This window comes from Callospermophilus lateralis, chromosome 1 (assembly GCF_048772815.1).
Source record: "Callospermophilus lateralis isolate mCalLat2 chromosome 1, mCalLat2.hap1, whole genome shotgun sequence".
NCBI lineage: Eukaryota > Metazoa > Chordata > Mammalia > Rodentia > Sciuridae > Callospermophilus > Callospermophilus lateralis.
In genome coordinates, this window is record NC_135305.1 from 81,346,977 (window position 1) to 81,374,384 (window position 27,408).

Consider the following 27,408-nt stretch of genomic DNA (forward strand, 5'->3'; position numbering starts at 1 on the left):
CTTTCTCTTTCAAATGATAGTTTTTCTCCTTCTTCCACTGGATTAAAAAAAAAAAATGGAAATGACCAGAATCAATTTCCCACCATTTCCACCACCAGCTTACCTCTGTACCCAGGCACTCTATCTTCCCTCCTATGAAAATGGCAAGTGGCCCTTTCTTCACCCGAGGTGACCCCTCTTGTGTCAGTATTTGTTCCTGCCCTCTTCCTGCTCTGCACACAGCTTTTTCAGCCCCCCTCCCCCACATTCCTCTCTTCTCAGTCATTCCCTTCAGAACCTGAAGACACTGTGATTCCTCATTGAGAAGGAAACAACTTCTCTTGTCTCCCTACCCTCCTCCAGATACTGCCTTGTTTCTTTCCTTAGACTCCAACTTTCTAAAGAGTTTTCTGTTTCTACTTCCTTTGCTTCCATTCTTTCTTAAATCCACTTCAGTTAGGCTGCTGTCTCTTTCACCCCACCAAAACCATTTCTATTGAAGTCTCCCCAGAGCACCATCTTGCCAAACCCAAGGATAATTTCTCACCAACCATTTAATGGAATGTATCGGCATTATTTGGCAGTAAATCACTTGCTCCTCCTAGAAATGGTCTCCAAAGCCTCCTGGACACTACTCTCTCCCTGGCTTTCTTCCTACATCATCAGTCACTCTTTCTGAGGATCCTTTTGCTGGTTCCTTCTGTTTTTCCAGTCTGAACACTAGAGGATCCAAGGTTGAATCCTCAGACTTCTCTTCCCTGTCACTCTTTCCCCAGGTGACTTTTTATCCTCTCAGGATTTCAGTTTCATCTGTATACCTATGCATCCAAAGTATGTATCTAAGCCCAACTCTAGGTTTATATATCCAACTGTCAATTAGACATCTCTACATGAATCTATAATAAGTATCTCAAGTTTAACTTGTTCCAAAACAAATCATTATGTTTCTCTGCTCCTTCTACTGTTTTCCACATATTGATTGTCAAAAAACCAAGTTTCCAGTTGCTGAAACCCAAATTTTGGAGTCAACCCGGAGTTTTCTTTCTCTCATGGAACTGGTAAAAGAAGAGACAAGCAGATAACTGGAACAGAATAGAGAGTCCAAAAATATACAATATATATGTGTGTGTGGGATATATATATATGTCTATATATGTCTGTCTCTCCATATATATATGGATATATACATATGCATGTATATTTATATATATAAAGATAGAAACTGATATTTGATGAAAATATTTGATATGATATTTGATAAAAGAACAAAGGGAACAAAATGGAAAAAAAGATGTATTTTCAACAAATGGTGCTATAAAAACTGGGTATCCAATGTAAAAAAAAAGATGAATTTAAACACAGACATTAAATTCTTCATAAAGATTAACTTGAAAGGAATGGTAGATCTAATGTAAGATGCAAAGTATAAAATTCCGAGAAAATAACACAGGAAAAAACCTAAATGACCTTGGGTATGGCAATGATTTTTTAGATATAAAACCACAGGCACAATCCATTAAAGAAATAATTGACAGGTGAAACTTCATTAAATTAAGACTTTTGCAAAAGACGAAAATCAAAAGAATGAGAAAACAGGCTGCAGACTGAGTGAAGATATTTTCAAAAGAACACATCTGATTAAAAAATTGGTTATTGAGAATAAACAAACATCTTCTAAAACTCAATAATAAAAAGTTTAATAAAAAATTTCAAAAGTCACAACATCTGAACAGGCAACTCACTGAAGATGTTCAGATGATAAGAATATTAAAGAAGTCCAACATACATGTCATAAGAGAACTGAAGATGAAAATTGCAAAATGCCATTATGCAACTATTCAAATGGCCAAAATCCAAAATGCTATCTTCCCCAAATGCAGGTGAGGATATGGAACAGCGGAAATCCTCAAACCCTTCCTCAAGAAGCAGAATGGTGCAGCCACTTTGGAAAACAGCTTGGCAGTTTCTTATAAAACTAAACATACTCTTACCATAGGATCTGTAATTGTGCTCTTTGATATATAACCAAATGGACTGAAAACTTGTATTCACACAAAAACCTGCACACAGATGTTTATGGTACCTTTAAAATTCCCCAAACTTGAAAGCAATCCAAATGTCTTTTAGTAGGTGAATGAATAAATCAACTGTGGCACATCCATTCAATGGATATTATCTAGTACTAAAAAGAAATTAGCTATTGATCCATGAAAAGATACAGAGGAAACCTAAAGGCATATTACTAAATGGGAGAAGCCAATCTGAAAAATCTACAAACTGTATGATTCCAACCACATCACATTCTGGAAAAGATAAAACCGTGGAGACAGTAAAAAGATCTATAGTTGCCAGTGATTAGGGAGTAAGGAGAGATGAATAAGCAGAGTACAGAATAAAACTATTCTGCATGATACTGTGGTAAATGGTGAATATATGTCATACTTTTGTCAAAACCCTTAGAATGTGCAACACCAAGAATGAACACTAACGTAAATGATGGACTTTGGTTGGTAATGATGTGTCAATGTAGGTTCATGGATTGTAACAAATCAACCACTCCAATATGGGATGTTGGAAGCAGTGGATGTTGAGGGGGTGCAGGGGCTATATGGAGACTCCACTTTCTGCTCAAGTTTGCTGTGAACCTAAAACTGCCTTTAAAGATTATTAATTAAATAAAAACCTGGAGCCTAGACCTCTCCTCTTGAGTGCTGACCAAACTGAGAGATTTGCTTCCAATGAGGAAAACGTGGTAGAAATGCTATGTGTTTTCCAAGGGTGGGGCAAAAAGGAATAGCTCCTAACTGCCTCTTTCCTTCTTGGATGGATCGCTCACTCTGTGGGGAACCAGTTGTCATGTTATAAAGACACTGAAACAGCTCATGGAGAGTTTCCTGTGGAGAGCAACTGAAGCCTCCCACTGACATCCAGCACCAAATTGCCAGCCTTGTCAGGGCGCCATCTTAAAGCAGGTCCTTCATCCCCAAAGAAGCTTGCAAGTGACTGAAGCTGTGGCTGACATCTTGAGTGCAATCACCCCACTAGGCTGCTCCTGAATTCCAGACCCACAGAACCTGAAAAATGGTAAATGTTCATTATTAAAAGTTTAAGATACTAAGTTTGGGGGTAATTTGTATGCAATAATACATAATGAATATACAACCCTCATTAACTGTATCCTATTGTATTTTTCTGCATGAAATAGCATGAAAGTAGATACAAGACTGGGTTTATGTGTGATCAAGTTTTCAATATAAAAAGATAGTTTAATTAAATATAATAAGACTTAAAAGCATAGAGATAATTTTGACTCTAAGTAATAAAAACCCCAAATTAAAATGGCTTAAAAATTAATGCATATTTTGGCTCCTATACCTATAACCCCAGAAATAGTGTGGACTCCAGAGCTTATTTGTCTAAAGGATTCTGTTCCATCACCCTGTGAGTTTCTTGCCTCAAAACTCCACCACAGTGTCAATCCACCTCACCCTCATGCTGAGTAACAGGATGGCTACAGCAGTTCCTGCTCTACCTTAGCACATGTCTGCATCCAAAAAAAAAAAAAAAGAGTGTCACTTCTGGATGCTTGCCCAGAAGAGAGAAGAAGAATTTTCCTTGATCATCTCATTGCCCAGAATTAGGTCATATGCCTCTTCCTGAGCCATCACTTGAAAGGAGGGTGGGATTAATTGCAGGTCACTCAGGGCCACCCCTGCAGCTGGGGGTGGAGTCAGCTTTCCTGCAGAGCTGGACTGGTTCTAGAAGAGGTGGAAGTATCATGGAGAAGAAAGAGGACATCCAAGTTTGTTAGGTCACCAAAAGCAGTGCTCATGAGATGCAATGAAACAGACAAACAACAGCCATTTTAACTTCTGGTTCCTGAAAGAGACATAAGGAAAAATAGCTAATAAATTTTTGCAAAATCTTGACAACAGCACATTTTATGATGTTCCCACAGGCTTTACTTTGTAGCTGACATTTTCTTTCATCTCTAGTGGTTTCTTTTCTTTTCTTCTTTTTTTTAATGTGGGGTTTTATTTTGTTGTTGTTTGTTGTTGTTGTTAGAGGATTTAGAATTCAATAAATACTTCAGATTATTAAAGGAATTTAAAACTTTAATAAAGCTCTAAGCTCATTTATAAGTCATTCTGGTGGCATCGGGGAGGGGGACAAGGCTCAGAAGAGTCTCTTCATAACACAGGTTAAAATATGCATTCTTTTCTGAGCCAGAGAGACTTCACACCAGGCTGTTCTTCATGTTATTGGGTAGCCTTTAATATCTTTGAAATATGGTATAATTAGGAGCCTGAACCTTACTCTAATGTTTATAGCAGTACTTTGTCAAACTGAGTTTCAGATCATATACAAATTCTGACACTAGAGGGAGTGCATAATGTATTACAGAAAGGAAAAAGCATACACCTAATAAATTCAAGGTGAAAATGCAGAGTAGCAAGACAAGACCTTCATTATGTTCTGCTCTCCACTCCCATCTCCCCCCGCCCCCCCCAAAAAAAAAAAAACATCAGAAGTCTCTTTTCTCCTTGGACCTGTTGTTTGAATTGGTAGGAGGTTGGTAGGTTGGTGAAAGAACTATGAAAAGAATGCTTTGTTTCCAGAGTCTTTCTAATATTTTCATAAGAAAGATTGAGAGATGGTTTCCTACTTCCCCATAGTGGATGGCAAAACTTACATTACTCCTACTGCTTCATTCGGCTTCTGACTTGGTTAAGATGCCCAACCATGCACTAAAATATCACTTTAAAAACGAAAAGGCCAGAGGTTTACTCTTTGCTTAGAAAATGGAGTTTAGTCTTCGGAAAGTCAGGCTGAGCATCTTCTTTTAGCATTCAGCTTTATCCTTCATTCCCTTCCTGAAGGTGATGCTCTGATTTTTAAACAGCCAATGCCAAACAATTAGCAAAGCATATTTAAGGCATTTTTATTTCCTAATGTCAGAAGTTTCCTATGTTCTAACAAATGGAATGCCTCATGCCTGAACACATGTAAATGACTGCAAATATGACTGAGCTATTAACACAACAACAGAACACAACTGAAAAAGCAAATGAGACTGCCATTCAGCAGGACTCAACCATTCCTGATAAATGTGATAACTGCTGCATGCTTTTCTGTAACCTTTTTGTATATTCATTACACATTCCATGATTATCTCAAATCCATCTTGTACTCACATACATCTTTGAGTTACCGGTAAATTGCCTCTTTAATGCAAATGAAAATTAGAAAAATTTAAAAGCAGATTCATTATGAAAAATCCTGGACTTGGTCCAGGTGAGTTGAAGGACCTCTACAAATGACCTGTCCAGAACCACATCACTCACTTCTAAGGGACCAAAGTATTTCTCTGTCTAGGGCATGTTTGTACCGACTTACCTGACAGAAAGACTTCGGGTTAATGATATTTCACCACAATGTTTTGGAAAGCTTAATCAATTTTCAGACCATAGCATGTTATTTTTATATTTTTGATGCAATCATTTTTCATTCAAAAACACCAAGTAAATTCACCAAGACAAGTGCTACTTGGACATGATTGTTTTAATTAAAAAAAAAAAAAAACACTCCTGAACTTCATGCAGCAGTTGTAGTTAGCAAATGTCATATGCGATAAATTTGAATTGTTTCCCACAATTGGATGAACTTCAAACATTTTGGTTTGGTGCATCCACCAAGTGACAGGGACGAGAAAGTAGCACATGCTGTGGTGCTTCATTCTGTGATATACATGGCTTAATTTCTGCATGTTCTCCAAGGCCTTCATCTTTGTATTGCACTACAGGTGTTTTCTAGTGCTTTTGCTTTATCACTAGGCACCTTGAGTGCAATCATGAGCCCCCAAAACATCATCTGAGTTGATCATTTGCCTGTCCCCCACGTTCTACACCCTGCACTCTTCTCCACCTACCACTGCCTCCCATGTAGACTTCTCTTCCTTCCCTGGTGAGTACAATTCATCTTTATCACTTTTCATCTACAAATTACATTTATTCATTTTCCAATTTTGTATATTACTAGATAAGAGTGCCTTTAGCACTCAAGTGAATTTTCTTTTCACCTGTGAAATTCAGTTAGTTATCTTGGATTGGGATAAAATTAATCATTTCTCATTAAAAATGAATGAAAAAAAAACTTTTAACAGATTTTCGCTTAGTGATAGGGTTTTTGGGAGTGAGTTAAAGACAGTTAACAAGAAATAAATGTATATTGATGCACAGACACTGGATTGGGTACGTCTGGTGAACACACTGGCTCTTTCATGTACACCAGGAAGAAATTATTCTGGAAGAGACCAGATTAAATGCACTCTGTATTCGTGATTAGAATTAGTAACAGTGCCTCAATACAGTTGAGTTTCTCAATTCAGAATCTCTGGGAAAATTGGGAGATACTTGGATAACCTGACAATCCCCACAGATCTCTTTGGTGATTAAAAAAAATTTTTTAATTGACAGATAATAATTATAAATCTTTAGGGATACAGTCTGATGTTTGGTGTAATGATCATCAATCAGTGTATTTAGTTTATTCATCATCACAACTACTTATCATTTCTTTATGATGAAAATATTTTAAAAGTTATGATATTATTAACTATAATTGTCCTTCTCTGATAGTATACCAGATATGCTTGCTATCTGGCTGTGCCTTTGCACACATTCACCAAACTCTCCTCATTCTCCACTCTCCTCTACTATCCCCAACTCCAAGTAACTATTTTAGATTCCACATATAAGTACATGTCTTTCTGTGCTTGGCTTATTTCACTTAACATTGTGAACTCCAATTTCATCCCCAGTGTTACAAATGACAGAACCTTAGCCTACTTACAGCTGAATAATATTTCATTGTATACATGCCACATTTTCTTTACCCATTCTTTTTTTTAATCCATTCATTTTTCTGATGTAAACTTTACATTGAGACTCTATCTTGGCTATTATCTCTAATAATAGTGTTATTATTAGGTTATTAGTAATAGAGTGTGCAGATATCTCTTTGGCATACCAATTTCATTACCTTTGGACACCTACCAGTTATGGGATTGCTGGATCATGTGGTAGTTCTATTTCTAAAGCTTTGAGGAGCTTCCAAACTATGCTCCATAATGGTGCTGCTGATTTACATTCCTGTCAGCAGTGTATTGTAGTTCTTCACGTCCTTGCCAGTGCTGATCTTCCTTTTTGATAATAACCATCCTTACCCAAGTGAGATGATGTGACCCTGATTTGCATATAATCCCATATGTATATATATTTTCTTTTGTTGCTTATACTTTTATGTTTTTGTCCCCCAAATGCTTGTCTTTAGTGATTTTTTAAAAAAAAAATTTCATTTTTCTTTTTACTCTTTACAAACATTAAACCGCAACTTTGTTGATATTCTATTTCTAAACGACAACTTAAATATTAAGTTTACTTATGCAGTATTTGTTTTCAAAATTCAGTGGTATAATTTTTACATATAAAATTTCCTACCATTTCATACCTGAATACCATGGTTTCATGTATCCTATGTACAGAATTCAAATATTTATGAAAAATCTCCCACATAGGCAAATGTCTATGTGTAGGCTGGTTAGAGTAGTACAACCATGAAATCTAGTCTGGCTCAATTTTTTATTCTCAGATCTCTAGTTCAACCAAAAAGCTACACATACAATGGAATAGACACCCCAAACTAGCAAATATTCCTTATCAGATGCATTTTGTAGGAAACGATTCTTGAAATGTTAAGGAAAACAACACTATTTTCAAAGCAAATCAAATTTGTAAATGGATCCAAGATTGTGCCACATCCAGGTCTTCCAGAAAAAGGTGGAAAGAAGCAAAGCGCAGCTGCTCTGTCTGTGAAAATTTAATCAATGGTGGTGAAGAAATGCTTTTGTTGACAAAGAAAGATGTTTATAATATGCTGCTGAGTGAAAAATGCAAGTTACAAAGCAGAGTCTATGTTTTTCTGAGAGAAAAATTGTTTATATGGCAAATTATCTCTGTATATAATTACAGATGTTTTCTTCCTCTTTATATATTTTTCTAATATTTTATACAATCAGTAGGTATTAATTGTTTGAAGTTTTATTTTTGACATTTTAAAACTCTAATGGATAGTAATAGTTTTATGTTCCTTTTAAATAGGTTTATACCAGTAAACCTAACCCTGGCAGCCGACAGAATCACCTGGAAAGAGGGATTCAAAATTAGGACCCCACCCTGTGAAAAAGGGTGGTAACAATGACCAATTAAATCAGAACTTTGTATGTGTTTGGGGATGGGGGGGCATTGCTTTTGTGGATGTTGTTAAGATCCCTATATGATTCTAATATGTTGTCAAGGATGAGAACCATTGGTTTCAGCTTCATTGTTATTGCTTACGATGAGGTTGACAAGCAACTATGACTTGAATTTATTTCCATTTTGATTTCCCCTTGAAATTATCAAATAGTGTTTAATTTAAAATCATATGCTTTTATAGTTGGAAGAAAACTTCCATTAGTTCTGATCAGCAAATGTGTTGATTTCCTACTATGTGATATCACTTGCTAGGTGCCAGGGGGTTGAGGTTGAATAATACCCACTTCCTGCCCTTATGGAATGTCTGAATCTGTTTTAGGCTACTGTAATTGAATACTACAGGCTGAGTCATTTATAGAGGATAAAGGTTGGTTTGGTTCATGGTTGATTTGGTTGTGAGGTGCAAGATTGAGTGACTGCATCTGGTGAGGTACTTCTTGCTCAAGGGGACTCTGCAGAATCTTGAGATGGCACAGAACATCAAATGGTGAAACACAATCACTTAGCTAAGTCTCTCCTCCTCTTCTTATAAAGCTCTATCCCATTGGATTAGAGCCCCACCATTATGGCCCTGTTTACTCTGAATGACCTCCCAAAGGTGTCATCTTCAGACACCACAGCTGGATTAAGTTTCCACTCTCATAATACCTCACACTGGGGATTAAGTTTCAACATGTGCTTTGGTGAGGACCTTCAAACCATGGTATGGAGATTTCATCCTAATGGGGAAAACCCTACTACAAATAAATTACTTCAGTATAAGGCTATTAGTTATATGATAGAAAAGTGTACACAGAGAACTGTGGGGTGTGATGAGAGTTACTTACCAGGAGCTTTGGGGCCATCTACCTAGAGCGGAGGATCGTGTGGTGTCCAATTAGTGTGTCCAAGGTCATACAACCAAGTAGGTGCTGAATCAGAAATAGAACCTTGTGATCCAACACCCAATCCTATACCACTTGATAACTTGACAAGCTGCGAAAAATGGCCTAACACGAAGGTGCAGAGAACACCCTCCCTTCCAGAATACTCCCTCCCTATAATTCATATCAACATGCATGCAATAAACCACAAAAATATCGACCCTGAGATTTTATTGATGAAGGCAGCCCTCTCAGGCAGGGTGACCTGGCACAAACGTTGTCAGATGAAAGGCATTAGGAAATTTGCAAATCAAATGGTTCATTATGTATGATACTGTACTTGCAAATAGGATTAGGTTGATTATACACTATAAATAGCATTTTAAGAGACTGCCTCAAAGCCAACTAGGCTGAAGTCTTGCTAGTCAGGCTTTTAAAGTAAGGGTTACTAAAGTGCTAAACAGATGAAGCCTTGGGATCAGAGCTCAGCAGCCCCGTACAGCTCTGGAGAGCAAGAATTCTACTCATGATCACCGGCTGTGATGTCTTCTCACTAAGGATTTTCCACTAGAACACAACCATGGCCCTTCTCTCATGCCAGGGTAGAGCCAGTGCTGCAGCCTGAGATGACCTTGACCCCACAGGGCCATTGCCTGGGCCAGGAGGACACTGCAGTTCCAGGACAAGGAAGGCGACAAGGAAGCGAGCTTTTGGAAGCACTTGAAGGTCGTAACAGCAAATGTCATTTCTGTCAGTTTTGCTGCGCATCTTCCTGAATGAACCTGTTTCATTGTATAATCTTTTGCCCTCCTGTCTCAAGAAATCCCAGCTAGTTTTTAAGAGACTGGATTTTGTCTCTTTGCTGGAGTGTGGAAACCACACAGTAAATGCCCAAGTGAGATGGTATTAGTTTATCTACGTCCAGACTGGCTGTATTTAAATAATTCACAGCCTGCTGCAAGCTTTCTCTTATTCCATTCTTCTTGAAGGTTGGTCTGGGAAGACATTCCTTATTGGTAGGATAACATTTCTTTAATTTTTTTTTTAACTCCACTGTCCTCAAGCATTTCTTTCTGGAAAAGAAATACAATGTAGCCTAAGTAAATGAAGCAATTGGAAAAGGCAGCATTAAATTAGAATCTGAATTAGAATATTTTATTGCTATGAGCACAGAATTATTATAGGGGCATCATTAACAATGTTTTCCCACATAAAGTTCCTGGCATCGTTGCTTCAAGCAGTAAAGACGAATCATTTAATATTTATATATCACAGCCAGGTGTGGTGGCACATGCCTGTAATCCCAGCTCCTCAGGAAGCCGAGACAAGAGGATCACAAGTTCAAAGCCAGCCTCAGTAACTCAGTGAGGCCCTGTCTCAAAATAAAATATAAAAAAGGGCTGGGGATGTGGCTCAGTGGTTAAGTGTCCCTTGGGTTCAATTCCCAATACAAAAAAAAAAAAAAAATGATTTGTATATCCCATGTGAAGAACCAAGGCTGCTTACTTTTTTAAAGCAGGTTAAACACACACCCCTAAAATTCTTCATGTCTTATTAATTTGTTTAAAATGTCCTTTATTTCTTTATAAGTAGTCAAAGGTAAACGTAATTCTCTCTGTTTAAATTTTCATGAATTCTGGGTGGGCTCAGTTTTAGTTCTCTGTGAGTCTTTTTTCTCCCATTTTATAAATGTGTTTGCCCACTCAATGAATGTGGGAAAATGTATATCGTTGCTAATGAAAGTTTGCCTCATCTTAAACCTGTCACTCTCAGTGGCCACCATTTCTTTAAGAATTCATTCAGGTAGAGAGAGATTACTCCAAAAAGACAAAAGCTTTGGGTGTCCTCAGCTAGCTAAAAGTGTGTTGGGCACCTGCCTTAAGACTACCTAATCTTGTACCCCGTGTGCCTATCAGGCTACTTTACACCTCATGCCTGTGGCTTCTTTCTGTTTTTCTTTCTTTATTTTTTTAATCCAACATGGTTTTATTGATTAAATATTTAGACACACTTGTGCTACTGAGATAAGATAGAAAATAAATAAAAGATGGGTAGAAAGGAGACACAGGGAAGGACAAGGGAAACAGCTTCAATTTAAGTCTTACACCTTATGCTAAAGCTCCATGAACCTTTTTCCCAAGCTGGTTCTCTTTCCTAGGGTTATCCCAAATTTCTGGGAAATCTGAAAATCTTAGCATTACTGTAAATTCACACACTTGTGAAAATTACCTTGTGCACTGTTGATGAGCCCATGTAATAAATAGATTAAGCAAAGAGAGATGTGATATTTTAGGAAACCTAATCTAAGGTACTTTGCAGCATGAACTACTGATCAGATGATGGAGACCACATCAGCCTAAGAATCCTGAGATAAACCAGACCTCCATAAATAGTCTTGTAATCATGAGACAGATGTCATCTCCACATACCTGCCCATGCCCACCCCTCACCAAATTTCCTTTAAAAAGAAGAGTCTGAAAACCCCCAAAGCATCTCTTGCTCTCAAGATGAACCACATTCTCCCTTGAATGTGTATTCCTTGTCTTCCTAAATGAATCTCTGCGCCTCTAACCAACATGTCCTTAAATTTGTTTCTGTAAGAATCCAGTTTTCCCTAGGTGAGTTTCCTGTCTCTGGGAACTCCCTGGACCTCCTCCAGTGACACCATTCACAGAGACTGAGAATCACTCCTATTTTCAATGGGGGGGAGGACCTGCTTAGTATTATAATATCAAGCCAATTGGCGAACTCAGCGCTCTATCAGAATCAGACCGAGCTTAGCATTCTTAGCCTTTCTGTTCTTCTCATGGTTTCAGACAGCAACCGCTTTCTTAATGCAATGGAAGAGAGCCTCAGGAAGATCAGGAGCACTTCCTTTGGACTTAAGGATTCCCAAGATTTCATCGCCTGTCACAAAATATACTTGTGAAACACCATGTAAGTCCCTTGGGCTCACGCCGCTTTGTGAGGGAGTCGGGTTCTTCACAGCCAGTTGATGAATCTGCCCCTTCATACTGTTGAATGTCAGCATCAGCCAGGTTTTCTGAAAGGGCAAAGCCCACTGGGACAGGCAGCAAGCCTGCCACCCACAATGGCAGCGGTCTGGCAGGAAAATGAGCTCATTCCTGCAATTTCTAAGGTCGCTCGTGTGTCAAATTGAGGACAAGTTAATTTTAACTTTTGTTGTCATAGAGGAGCCTGTACTCAATTGGAAGTGAGGTTCACTTCTAGGCTTGAGAAGGTTGCCTTTCTTCATCTCCTCAATGGGCAATTATAAAGCAGTAGCCCATGCTTTTGGGGGAGAAAAAAGCTAAGAATGTAAATTGCCATGTAAGGAATTACAGATAATTACATGTAAGAATCTCCCATGGGAAAAGCATACTGGAATGGTCTGACCAAAGATGATTTGGCATCACCATTACTAGAAGGAGTTTTAAAATATCACTGAAACCCACTATTTAAGATTGTTTTGTTGGTCACGGTGGTGCACACCTGTAATCCCAGCTACTGGGGAGGCTAAGGCAAGAGGATTGCAAGTTTGAAATCAGCCCAGGGAATTGTAGTAAGACTGAGTCTCGAAATAAAACAAAAAAGGCCTGGGAATGTAGCTGAGAGGTAGAACACTCCTAGGAAGAGTACCAAAAGAGTACCAATCCCCAGTACCAAAAAGGAAAGAAAGAAAATAATTCAGTTTAGTTATAAACCAATGTGGCAGCAGGTAGAACAAGAAGGGCCTTAAGATTTCTCCTCTTCCTCATAGACAATGACGTTAAGACCTATTTATGTTATCATCATATACTTATCAAGAGCTTGCATTGAATATTGAGAATTCTGTTTATAAAAATAGGAATGAACCATCCTTATTTGCAGAACTCTGAACCCAACCCATATATATTTTTTCTTCCCTAAACCGCAGGTTTTAAAGAAAACATCTACTGAAACAGAACGAGCCAGAATTATACTCATTTACAATTTTTGAACTGGAATATTAATATCTTGTGGGTTAAACCTCAAGTGAATATTTGAAAGTGTTTGAAACTCTCCCATGGTCATTTGCAGGTTGTCTTTTGTGTGGTATTTTTAGTTGGATCTCTTTTAAGAAGTGATGTAGCCAGAATGCCTGAACGTGAAATCTGCTTTACAAACACACAAGACAATTCTGAACATATCTGAATCTGTGTTAAACTAAGCACCATGATAAAGTGAGCCGAGAAGCCTACATGTATATTGTGGATCAGTTGATCTAGAGGAATAAAAACTACCCTGAAGCTCCGTATATACCTTCCTCACTATGGTTTAAGTTATTAGAGTGTTAATCTCCCCAACCATTTTCCCATCTAGGAGGACCTGTCTTACCCCCAACCTCAGTTATGGGATTTTACATCGTAAATTCATCCATGACCACAGTTGATTGAAACAGACCCAGGCATATTCATGATGCACAGAGAATGACTCCATGCAGACTAAACCATCAAATCCTCTCTCTCAGTTTGAGCTAAGAGGCACAGCAGCTAAGTCAGATAGCAGCTGAAGCAAACTGGTGATGGAACCCTGATGCAAATGTCATTAATCGCTGTTGTAGTTTTCTAATAAAATACTTTTAACTGAAATACTTGTAAAAAAAACTTTTTGTTTGTCACTCTTCTGGTTTTCTCACATTTCTTGCTTTTTCCACATCTATCCCTACTCATCTTGATGATAGAACCAGAGAAACAATGCTTATCCTGTTTAAGGAGGGAAGAAAAGTCCTATAGCACAGATACAGTCAGATGCCTGACAGTAGTAAGGCCACATAAATAAAAAACAAACCATGAAATAATATAAAAATATATTATTTATAAATATAAAAATAATTTTGCAATAATCTAATGACAGTGTGAAAAAAAACACAGAAACTTAGTCCATTTGTGTTGCTGTAACAAAATACCTGAGGCTGAGTACTTTACAAAAAAAGAAGTTTATTTAGTTCACAGTTCTAGAAGTTCAAAAATATGGTAATGTCATCTGCTCAGCTTCTGATCAGGGATTCATGGAGAATGGCCTCACGTGGCAGAAACATACATTAGAGTGGCAGGTGAACAGATACAAAGGAGGCCAAAAGACTAGGAAAACTTGCTTTCTAAGAAACTGCTCTCAAGGTAACTAATCCAGTCCCTAAAGATCCTACTCACTTCTTTGAGACCTAATCCAGCCTTGAGAGACCTAGCCCAGTCTCTTGAGAAAGACTTTAACCCATTTATGAGGTTGGAGCCCCCAAAACCTAATTATTTCTCAAAAGTCCCACCACTTCTCAATACCATTACATTGGGAATTAAATTTCAACATGAATTTTGATGGAGCAAATCATTATCTAGCCCATAGCAGGAACCAAGAGCACATGGAAATGACTCAGAACCAAGTCTGTGAATAATATGGGGAACTTGGAGGCCTGTAATTCTGCGGTGCCATCTACACAGCATGGAGGCAGGCATGATGCTATACTTCTCAGACTTTAATGTGCACATGAGTCATTTGGGATGTTGGTAAAATTCCTGAATTTTCTGATTCACCAGGTCAGGGGTAGGACCTATGTGTCTGCATTTCTAACAAGTTCCCAAGTGATGACAAAAATGAGGGCCTGGACCATACTTAAGTAACAAAGGTGTAAAAGAGCCATGCAGCAACCATACCTTAAACAGTGAATAAAAACAAGCAATAAGGTAACAACATAAGTAAATAAAGTGAAGTTATTGACTATAAATAAAAATAAAAGGATCCTCATCTTCAGATGGTAATGGAAAATGATGACATCATAAGGTGATGAAATTTCTGGATCCAAAGTCTCCCTAAGCTCTATGCATAGCATCAGAGATTTATGGCACAGTTGGTCACTCTTTAGAGGCAAAGAAGAAAGATACTAGAAGATGGTTATGAGAAGGTATTGATGATATGGACTGGAGCCCCAGTGTTTCATTAGATAGGCAAGTAGAGTTCAGAGTTCAGTGCTTGACATATTTATTAGTCTTGTGAATATAGAACCTCTACAAGGAAATTAGAGTGAAGTCATACCAAATCTATGCTATACATTTAAGGAACAAGCTTTAAGTATCTTTTGTTTTCTCTTTTTGCTGACTAAATTGTAGCCTGTCTGTATATCTAACTCATGATGAGTAACTGAGATTCCCCTTTCTTTAATTAATCCTTCTGGATACATTCTTGAAAGAAAAGAGAGAGCCCATTAGTGCTGGTCAATGGAGCCCCAAGATGGAAATTCATGCCTGAAGAGTTTGGATTTGGCTACTGAAAGCTTCTCTGCTGTGCATGACTGAGGAGGAAGGAGGGTTGAGTTTGGCTAATTTCCAGGCCAATCTATTCCCAGACCACGAAATATATTAATACAGATTTTAAGTCTGGGAAGCCAGGTTTTTATTTAAAAGTAATACTGGGAGTGGCAGCATTTAACCATACAAATATAATGAAGCTCCCAACTTAGTTATGGTTCATTTAACCTAAAGTGAACCAAAAAGCCAGGCGGTGAAGAACACTCCGCTTTATTGCCTGAATGCCATATAATAAATTTGCTTTTAAAACATGCAGTCCATGTTGCCTTTATTTACTGATTTCTCCATTAATCATCATCTTCTTCCCCTTTTCAACCACTTAAATGTAGTTTCAGAAACTTCTGACTCAAGATGGTGGACTGACTTCATATTTTTATATCCTTTCCCCCATCTGCCTGCAGCTGAAGGAAAATGAAGCCATTCATTCACTGCTACTGTGTCAGACACAGTTCTTGATAAAAATATTAGAGAAGATGGCAAGACAGAAGAAGTCTATATGGCAAAACACCAGAACATCCCACATGGGTGGAGATAGACATCAACAGAAGTGTGAACCTGGAATTCCTCTGAGTATGGTGAATGATGAAAGTGAAACAGAATGATGTGATAGGAAATAAACTGGGTGATGAATCAGCTGAAAGAGAAATTAGGAAAACTACCCTGTTCACAATAGCCTAAAAAATAAAATATTTGGGAATTTAGCAAAGAGGTGAAAGACCTCTATGATGAAAACTACAGAACACTAAAGAAAGAAATCGAAGAAGACTTTAGAAGATGGAAAGATCCCCTATGCTCTTAGATAGGCAGAATTAACATTGTCAAAATGGCCCTACTATCAAAAGCACTATACAGATTTAATGCAATTCCTATTAAAATCCCAATTCTTCATAGAAATAGAAAAAGCAATCATGAACTTCGTTTGGAAAAGTAAAAGGTTCAAAATTGCCAAAGTAATCCTTAGCAAGAAAATTAAAGCAGGAGGTATCACAATATCAGGCTTTAAATTACACTACAGAGTTATAGTAACAAAAACAGCATGCTACCGGCACCAAAACAGACATGTAGACCAGTGATTCAGAAAAGAAGACACAGAGGCAAACCTACATAAATACAGTTATCTACTACTAGACAAAAGTGCCAAAAACATACATTGGAGAAAAGATAGCCTCTTTAACAAATGGTGCTGGGAAAACTGGAAATTCATATGTAGCAAAATGAATTTAAACCCCTATCTCTTACCCTGCACAAAACTCAACTGGAAGTGGATTGAAGAGTTAGGCACTAGAACCGAGACCCTAATAGAAGAAAAAGTAGGCCCAAACTCCACCATATTGGCTTAGGAACTGATTTCCTTAACAAGACTGCTAAAATTCAAGACGTAAAATCAAGACTCAATAAATGGGATAGAATCAAACTAACAAGCTTGTTCACAGCAAAGGAAACAATCAAAATCATGAAGAGAAAGCCTACAGAATGGGAGAAAATCTTTACCACATGCACCTCAGATACAGCATAATATGCAGGATATATAAAGAATTTTTAAAAATTAACAATGAAATAAATAAATAAATGAGCTAAGAAACTGAATAGACACTTCACAGAAGAAGAAATACAATCAATCAACAAATATATAAAAAAATGTTCAACATCTCTAGCAATTAGAGAAATGCAAATCAAAACTACTCTGAGATTTCATCTCACTCCAGTCAGAATGGCAATTATCAAGAATCCAAGTAACAATAAATATTGGCAAGGCTGTTGGGGGAAAGGTACACTCATACTTTGCTGGTGGGACTGCAAATTAGTACAACTAATTTAGAAAGTAATATAGGAGATTCCTCAGAAAACTTAGAATGAAAACACCATTTGACCCAGCTATCCCACTCCTTGGTTTATACCCAAAGGACTTAAAATCAGCATACTATAGTGACACAGCCACATCAATGTTTATAGCAGCTCAATTCACAATAGCTAAACTGTGGGACCAACCTAGATGCCCTTCAACAGATGAATGGATAAAGAACCTGTGGTATATATATATACAACAGAATAGGACTCAGTCTTAAAGAAGAATGAAATCATGGCATTTGCCAGTAAATGGATGGAACTGGAGAATACCATGGTAAGCGAAATAAGCCAAACCCAAAAAACCAAAGGCCCAATGTTTTCTCTGACATAAGAATGCTAATTCACAATGAGGATTGGGGGTAGCTAGGGAAGAATAAAGGTACTATGGATTAGAAAGAGGGGAGTGAAGGGAAGTGAGGAGGTACTAGAGTAGGAAGGATAGTAGAATGAATCAGACATTATTACCCTATGTGCATCTATGATTACACAAGCAGTGTAATTCTACATCATGTACAACCAGAAGAATAAGAAGTTACACTCCATCTATGCATGATGTGTCAAAATGCATTCTACTGTTTTATATAACTAATTTCAACAAAGTTTTTAAAAAAGAAAAGTCTTGATTTCCAAAAGGCAGCTACTACATAGCAAGGTTACAAATTAAATATAGGAAATGTTGCTTTCATCCCACTTTAGATCCTGAGTCTCTAATTAAAGCTCTCTGAAACTTATAAAAAAAGAAAGAAAGAAAGAAACTGGGGGTGGCTTAGACTATACAGTCAGGTACATTTAAGCTAAGACCCCCCCATGATAAGAAAATAGTAGTGCTGAAAAAAATAGAAGGGAACGATAAGATGAAAATGGGACACTTTTAAGAAAAGGTAGGCCAGTGTGACTGAACATAGTGAGAGAGGGGAAGACTGGGACAGGATGGAGTCGAGGAGCAAGATCAGAGCAGATCATACTGATGCTGATAGACTGCTCCTTAGAAGTAGGTACAGATTTGCTCCCGAGATGTAGGCTCTCTATTCACCTCACAGATTGTTTCTTTTGCTGAGAAGAAACTTTTTAGTTTGAGTCCATCCCATTTATTGATTCTTGATTTTAATTCTTGTGCCACAGGAGTCTTACTAAGGAAGACTTAATAAGAGGGACATAATCCCACATGATATAGATTAGGAGCTACTTTTTCTTCTATTAGATGCAGGGTCTCTGGTTTTATTCCTAAGTCCTTGATCCATCTGAGTTGAGTTTTGTGCATAGTGAGAGATAGGGGTTTAATTTCATTTTGTTGCATATGGATTTCCAGTTTTCCCAGCACCATTTGTTGAAGAAGCTATCTTTTCTCCAATGCAAGTTTTTGGCACCTTTGTCTAATATATGATAATTGTAATTTTGTGAGTTAGTGTCTGTGTCCTCTATTCTGTACCATCTGTCTACCAGTCTGTTTTGGTGTCAATACCATGCTGTTTTGTTACTATTGCTCTGTAGTATAGTTTAAGGTCTAGTATAGTGATGCCACCTGCTTTACTCTTCCTGCTAAGGATTGCTTTAGCTATTCTGGGTCTAATCTCTAGGGTATATAAAGAACTCAAAAAAGCTAAGCACAAAATAAATAAATAAATAAAAATATCAATAAATGGGCCAAAGAACTAAACATACACTTCTCAGAAAATGATATACAATCAACCAACAAATATATGAAAAAATGTTCATCATCACTAGCAATTAGAGAAATTCAAATCAAAGCCACTCTTATTTCATATCACTTCAGTCAGAATGGCAGATATTATGAAGACAAACAACAATAAGTGTTGGCAAAGATGTGGGGGAAAAGGTACACTCATACATTGTTGGTGGGACTGCAAATTGATGCAGCCAAATTATGGAAAGTAGTATGGAAATTTCTTGGAAAATTTGGAATGGACCCACCATTTGAACCAGATATCCCTCTCCTCGGTCTACACCAAAAGAACTTAAAAACAGCATACTACAGGGATAAAGCCACATCAATGTTTATAGCAGCACAATTCACAATAGCTAAACTATGGAATCAACCTAGATGCCCTTCAATAGATGAATGTATTAAAAAAGTGTGGCATATATACACAATGGAATATTACTCAGCAATAAAAGAAAATAAAATCATGGCATTTGCAGGTAAATGGATGGAGTTAGAGAATATAATGTTAAGTGAAGTTAGTCAATCCCCAAAAACCAAATGCCGGATAATTTCTTGGTTATAAGAAGGCTGATTCATAATGGGTTAGGGAGAGGGAGCATGGGAGGAATAGACAAACTCTAGGGAAGAGGGGTTGGAGGAGAAGGGAGGGGGCATGGGGTTATAAATGGTGATAGAATGTGATGATCATTATTATCCAAAGTACAGGTATGAAGACACGAATTGGTGTAAATATACTTTGTATACAACCAGAGATATGAAAAATTGTGCTTTATATGTGTAATATAAATTGTAATGCATCCCATTGTCATATATACATTTTAAAAGTTAAAAAAAAAGTAGGTGCAGATGATGTAGGGCTGGAGTTCACAGAGACTGTACAAGGTGGGGACCAGATGGCATAAACCATGCCCATGGTAAGAAATTTGGATTCTATTCGAAGAATGCTGAGAAGTCATTAGAACTTTTCTTCCCAAGGCTTGACATAATATGGGTTTGTGTCTTCAAAAGTGCATTCTGTGCAGAAGAATCCCAAATAATTTATGCAGGCTTTGCATTGAAGAAGGTAGAACATGACTTCCTGCTCCTTAAATACAACAGCACACAGTGCTTCCTTCCAAAAAAGCACAGGAAGTTATAAAAAAACTAACTCCAGAGCAGAGACACCTGCAAAGGTTACCTCAAGATCAACATCAATGGTGATGAATCATGTTGATGGTGTATACTCTTGACATGTTGTAATGAGAATGATGCTTTACCTCCGTGGTCTTCCTCCCCCAAACCTGGAAAGCCAATATAATCCTAAGAAAAACATCAGACAAATCCCCATTGGGGAACATTCTTAAAAACACCTGACCAATACTCCTCAAGATCATCATAAATGAGGGATGTTTAAGAAACACATGCAGCCAAAATGAGCCTAAGGAGATGTGATGGCTAAATGTAATAGGGCATCCTGGAGCAGGACAAGGACATGAGGTAAAAACTACGGGATTCTGAGTGAAGTGTCGACTGCATTGACTACTAATGTACCAGCATTGTTTCATCAGCTGTGACAAATGTACATTCCTAATTAGAAAAGTGTTAGAAATACAGGAATCTAGGTGCAAAATATTGGAGAACTTTCTGTACCATCCTCACAATCTTTCTGTAAGTATGAAACTTCAAAAATTGAAAGTTTATAAAAAAAAATGAAGATGAAGAACTTTGGCTACCATGTACAAACTGAACTCTAGAGAACAAGAGCAGAATCAGGTTCCCATTCTGATACCCTCTGTGTCCTGTCCTTGAAACCCAGGATTCTCTGTATGATGAAAAGAAAGTGTAGATAAAAGAATAGCTCATACCAATGTTTCCAATTGAACTTCAGGACTGCAGAGCTTTTTACATAATCTGCTCTACCTCAGGCTAATTGGAGAATTGTTCTCTACTGAAATAAATGATTACAGGGCAAAGGCTTCTGAATTTTGGCATTTATGGAACCTTCAGACTAATGCCAGCTTTATTCTTGATTGCCTTAAAATGAAACCTGCTAATCAATTACCTACCTCATATGATGTTCTTCATCAATTTCAAGGGCTCATCTTTAAAAATGAATGACTGACCAAAAATTATGAGACTTCTAAGGGCAAGATATCTAAAGAAAGTCTTCAACATGAAAGAAAGGGACCAAAAAAAAAGAAAAAGAAAAATGAAGCAAGTATAACACAAAAAGGAAAAAATAATTCAAGAAACAACAGAGAACTTAAAGGAAAAACATAATTATTTTCCTCAGAGATATCTTACAAGTTATAAGAAATGGATCACTTACATGTAAAAAATAAAATCAAACTCATTAAAAGAGTTTGAAAAGAGTATTATCTCTGAGAAACATTTTTTAAAAAGGGATGGGGGTAAAAAGACAAAAGTCATAGGATATCAGTCTAGAAGATCAGATTAATAGGAGATCAAAAAGAGAAAACACAGGGGAGGACATTATTAACAAGAAATGTAAAAGAACTTCCAAGTTCTGAAGAATAGGGGTGTTCATGTTTAGATAATCTACCTAGTGTCCAGCTCAATAAAATAAAAACATCCACAGAAAATTTTGGAATTTCAAAACATTGAATGTAAAGAGAATATATGAAAAACTTCCTAGAGGGAAGCTGCCATAGGTTGTATACAAGGAATACATGTCGTAATGTTCTCAGACTTTCTCAGGTTAGAAGACAATGATGACAGTCCTCAAAACTTCTGATGAGCGGGGCATGGTGGTGCATGCCTATAATCCCAGTGGCTGAGAGGCTGAGGCAGGAGGATCCTGAGTTCAAAGCCAGCCTCAGCAACTTAGTGAGGCCCTAAGCAACTCAGTGAGACTCTCTCTCTGAAAAAAATACAAAAAAAAAAAAAAAAAAAAAGGCTGGAGATATAGCGCCCCTGGGTTCAACATCCCTGGTGCCAAAATAAAAAAATAAAAACAAAATAAAAGCCAACTTGTGATGAAAATAATTTTCCCTATAATTTTATACTCAACCTAGCCAAGCTGTAAGTCAAGTATGATAAAGGTATTTTGAAATATAAAAGGACTTGGAATTTTTATATCGCACTCTTCTTAGCTTAGGAAATTACTTGAGGATATTTCCCAGAACAAAAATAAGAGAGGGGTAAACCAAGAAGGAGGAGTCCACACTGAAATCTCCAGTAGGCTCTGTGGCATAGCAAGAAATACAACATGAGAATAAGGACACTAATACTGAGTGGCATTCAATATTAGTTCAGATTAACATGGGCTGCCACCTCCAGCCTGTTCCTATAAAGGATGGTGAGACAAAGGCCTACAGTTCCAGGTTCCCAGGACCAAGAAGATTCCTTATTGCTCTGAGATTTGAGGCCACGGAAACTTGAACTTGTGTGAAGAATAAGGGAAGGTTGAAGATGGAGAGGAGTGGGAGGAATAGAGGAGTGTTAAGTTTACTTACTCCATTTTATGTCCTTAATCTCATGGGCATCCTTTGTCTACATTAAAGTCAATCTTACTCAGTTCCAGTTGTCATCTTTCTATTCCTTGAACCAGATGGTCATGTTTGGGAACCAGACAGTAGTGGATAGAACTCAGGAGACCCTAACTGTGTGGCAAGTGGGAAGACCAAGCAGGCCTATTTGTAACAGGAAGACAAAGGACTCCAGCCAAGAGGAGACCTGGGGTCCTTGAGTATCCCAGGGATTTAATACTAACCTCAAGAATGTGAAAGTAAAAAGACACCCTAAAAAGCAAAGAGGAGTGGGAGGAAAAAAAGTAAAAAAAAAAAAAAAAATATATATATATATATATATATATATATATATATGTGTGTGTGTGTGTGTGTGTGTGTGTGTGTGTGTGTATTTGTGTGTATACATATATATGTATATGTAATCACACATGTATATACACATATATGTGTATATAACAAGTAACATTCTATGGAGCAGTAACTACAGGTCAGGCACTATTCTAAGCACTTTCTGTTGACAAGCTATCTAATCTTCACAACAATGTGAGCAATGCAAATCATCATCATAGATACTATTAGTGAGTGGTGGCAGAGCTGGGATCAAACTTTGGCAGTCTGGCTGTCACACCTGAGGGCTTTGAGACAGAAACAGCTTCCTGCCAGAGACAGAAAGCATGATTACTGTGTACTACCTGACTGTGAACAGCATTTACTTAAATAAAACAACGAGAGCAGTTTATTGATTTTCATCTTTTAGTATAAACTATAAACATGACCTGCCCCCGCCCCAAATCACCATGTTTTCAGAACAGAACGTTCTGGCAATTAAAGGTCAAGTTGCCACACTGGGAAATAGAAAAATAGGACAGAAGAAAGGTGAGGGGAAAGGTAGGGATGCCGACGCGCTCCTTGTACAGCACAGGGAGTGGAGAGATACCGTCTACAATTTGTTTACACAGTTGTTGTCTGTTTCCTAGAGTTAAATGTCAGTCCCGCAAGAGCTGAGACCTTATCCAACTGACTTGCTGCTGCATTCCCAGGTCCTTCAGGAGTCCAAGGCACATTTCAGGCACTCAATAGAATTTGTGGGCTGACAAAGAAGGGAATGAGTACATGAAGATTATACTTTGGATCTGGAATGTGCCCCAAAGGCCCATGTGTTGAAGGTTTGGTCCCAGCCCATAGCACTACTGGGAGGTGGTGGGACCTCTAAGAGGTAGGGCCTAGTGGAAGGTTCCTGTCATTGGGGTTGTATCCTTGAAGGGGAAAGTGTGACCCCAAACCTCCTGTTCCTCTCTTTCTCATCCCAGACAGGAGGGGAAGCGTTTCACTCTACTATGTCTGCTTGCTGCACTCTGACTAAAGGCTTAAAAACATGTGTCAGCCCCATCATGGAATCTCTAAAACTAAGCAAAAACAAACTTTTCTTTTTATAAGCTGACTTATGACTGGTATTTTTTTTATAGTTCAGAAAGCTGACTATACAATGAGTGGTTGAACAACAATATTTTGAGAACAGTATTTAAATTTATAAAGGTAATGAATGAGAAAATAAAAATACTGAAAGAATTTCATTAGGAGGGAGATATGAGAATTATGAACAATGAAAGTCATTGAAATTCTCATGTATCACAGCAAAAAGTCAATAAGTAGTATCTATATTTGATAAATTAGGAAATCATGATGAAAGCATGTTATTCAGAAAACAATGTAGATAAATACAAAAAGAACTTAAAGAAAGTAAGAATTATTAAAAGAACTACATTTGGATGTAGAATGGGGATGATGACAAGTAGAGCAAGTGACATCTGGTTTTCATTATAAGCCCCTCCAGTTTCTTTTTTAACTATGTGCCTATACTACTGAGTTAAAATAACATTTCTAAACAAATATAACCACAATCTTTGAAACCATTCTGGTGCTTTTCCACGTTAATTTGACTTTTACCAATCAATTTTATAAAACTTGTCAGATAATGCAAAGAAAACATAAACTTCTTCCTGCCCCAATCACATAAACTTTCTCTCCATCATTTAACCTCTTTCTTATCTTCAAACAGTTCTTTTCTCCTGACTCCTCCCAACTGATAAAACATGCTTGACAAAAATAGAACATTAAGAAACCTCTCCCTCCTCCCACTCCCTCTCCCTCATCCCTCTCCCTCATCCTTCTCCCTCTCCCTCATCCCTCTCCCTCATCCTTCTCCCTCTCCCTCATCCCTCTTCTCCCTCCTCCCTCTCCCTCATCCCTCTCCTCTCCCTCATCCCACTCCCTCTCCCTCATCCTTCTCCTTCTCCCTCATCCCTCTGCTCCCTCCTCCCTCTCCTTCTCCCTCATCCTTCTTCTTCTCCCTCATCCCTCTCCCTCTCTCTCATCCCTCTCCCTCATCCCTCTGTTCCCTCCTCCCTCTCCCTCTCCCTCATCCCTCTCCCTCTCCCTCATCCCTCTCCCTCTCCCTCCTCCCTCTCCTTCTCTCTCATCCCTCTCCCTCATCCCTCTCCCTCTCCCTCCTCCCTCTCCCTCTCTATCATCCCTCTCCCTCATCCTTCTCCCTCTCCCTCATCCCTCTGTTCCCTCTTCCCTCTCCCTCTCCCTCATCCCTCTCCCTCTCCCTCCTCCCTCTCCTTCTCCCTCATCCCACTCCATCTCCCTACTGCCTTGCAACTTTCTTTTCCTTCCAAGCTTAGCTTGAAAAGTAGTTAGACTCTATCCTCTCCTCCGATCAATCCTTTGCTGTCAATGCCGGGCCCATTTTCTCTAATTTACTTCCAAGAAAGTTGTCAGATGTTCTAATTGCCAAACCCAAAGGGCAGCTCGGACTCCTTGGCTCAGAGAGGTCGACATTTGCTACCCTAATCCTCAGGCCCCTTAAGGGGATGCTTTTCTTCCACCCAGTGCCATTCTGGAGGTGCTATGTTCCCCATGTTGTCCCTCTGAGCATTGTCCTCTTAGAAGGTCCATGGTCCCGTTTGTTTATTGGGGGCTCCCTCACCTGTTCTGATAAATATGTCCACTTAGTTTGTTACCTATTCTTAAATCTAAGTGTCCTCTGCACAGATAAGATTTTAAGTGGGTGTATATATTTAAAGCTCTCTCATCTAGGAACTACTCCCTCTCACCATTTCCACCAATAGGTTAGGTCAAGTCAGGTTGGGTCAAGTAACCCAGATGGGTGCCATAGCTGGTGGGGCCAAGCACAGAGGTCACACCCAGTAAATGCTAATCAAGCTCCTTTCCTAACACTGGTGCCATAATAAGGCAAGGCCTGAACTGGGGCAAGTTTAAATTATGAGTAAATTGTGAAGTGATACCCAGAGGTATTGAACAGTTAACAGCAAGAATTTTAGAAACAATAGCCAAGGTTTTATCTCATATTCACACACTAACTGTGTCACCTTGGGGAAGTCTCATTAATGCTCTCTCACTTTATTCTGTTACAGGCTCTTAACAACTACTTATAGATAATGAGGCTTATAGTTAGTATTTTAGATGTTATGTAAAGTTTTCCATCTTGGTGATTCAAAGACATCTTTTAAGGTAATACTTAGGGGGCAGGGAAATAAAATACTAAATAAGATTTTACATCAGTGGAAATCACAGACCTTGAAACACTTCTAAGAAGCCAGTATGACTTTTCATAAGACACTTGCTTTTTCTGTTAAATGGAACTATTACTGACTCAGGCTGCTTTATAGAAAAAGCTGGAAATGGCAAAGTATTAATTGCAATAATAACAACAAAATCAATCATAACAAGTACTTCTTTTATGCTTATTATGTTCCAGGCACTGAGTGCTTTACATATATTACTTGAGATCGTCCCCACCATAAGTAGAGGTATGTGCTATTATCACCCCCTCTTACAGATGAGGAAACAAAGGCCCAGGAAAATAAGTTTTCTCCAGTCACACAGTCCTAAGTGGTAGACCTGAGATGAGAATCCTGGCAGTTTGGTTCTGGAATCTCTGCTCCTGTTCCTTAAACAAGCCTCCCTGCCCCATCCCAAGTCAAGACACATCTTGAATTTCCTCAAGGAGTAGAATACATAGCGAGGATGCTGGTTTGGAAACACAGGTTTTACTCTTAATCTGGAACAGTCTTTCCAAAAAATGATAAAATTAGTTGAAAGCTTAAGACTGTGTTAATGGCCATAAGGAAGATCTCACAAGAATGTGGATAAATCCATCCCTACAACCCTATAACCGCAATATGTTCTATATATGACATATCTATATCTCTATCACTACCCTCTGGAATAATGTATTCAAAATTGGGATAAGTATATATACTGCGTCTCTCTCAATAGATAGATCTATACACACACACACACACACACACACACACACACACACACAATGTTAATGGGCAGCAGTAGAATCTTTAAAATCCAAGATCAGTTAATGAACTGTTAATTAGAGCACAGGTGAAGCTGGTATAACAGCGTAACCTCAAAATGTAGTCACTTAGGAGAAAACGGTCTTCTCATGTAAAGACCCAGATATATGTAGTGCAGTCAGGTAGAAATGCTCTGCCTGGCTCCAGTCCTCTCTGCCTGCATCCTCCCAACACGTGTCTTCTATTTCTGGGCTAAAATGGCCTTTGCTCCCGCCTTCACCATCACCTGGGCAGTAGGAATAAGGAAATGAAGTGGGAATGCATAACCAGTTCTTTTTTGGGGGGATAGGTGGGAGGGGTGGGTACCAGGGATTGAACTCAGGGGCACTCAACCACTGAGCTACATCCCCAGCCCAATTTTGTATTTTATTAGTGACAGGGTCTCACTGAGTTGCTTAGTACCTCCCCATTGCTGAGGCTGGCTTTGAACTCGCAATCCTCCTGTTTCAGCCTCCCAAAGTGCTGGGATTACAGGCATGCGCCACTGAGCCTGGCCTGACCAGTTCTTTTAAGATCAAGACCCAATTGTGGTGGA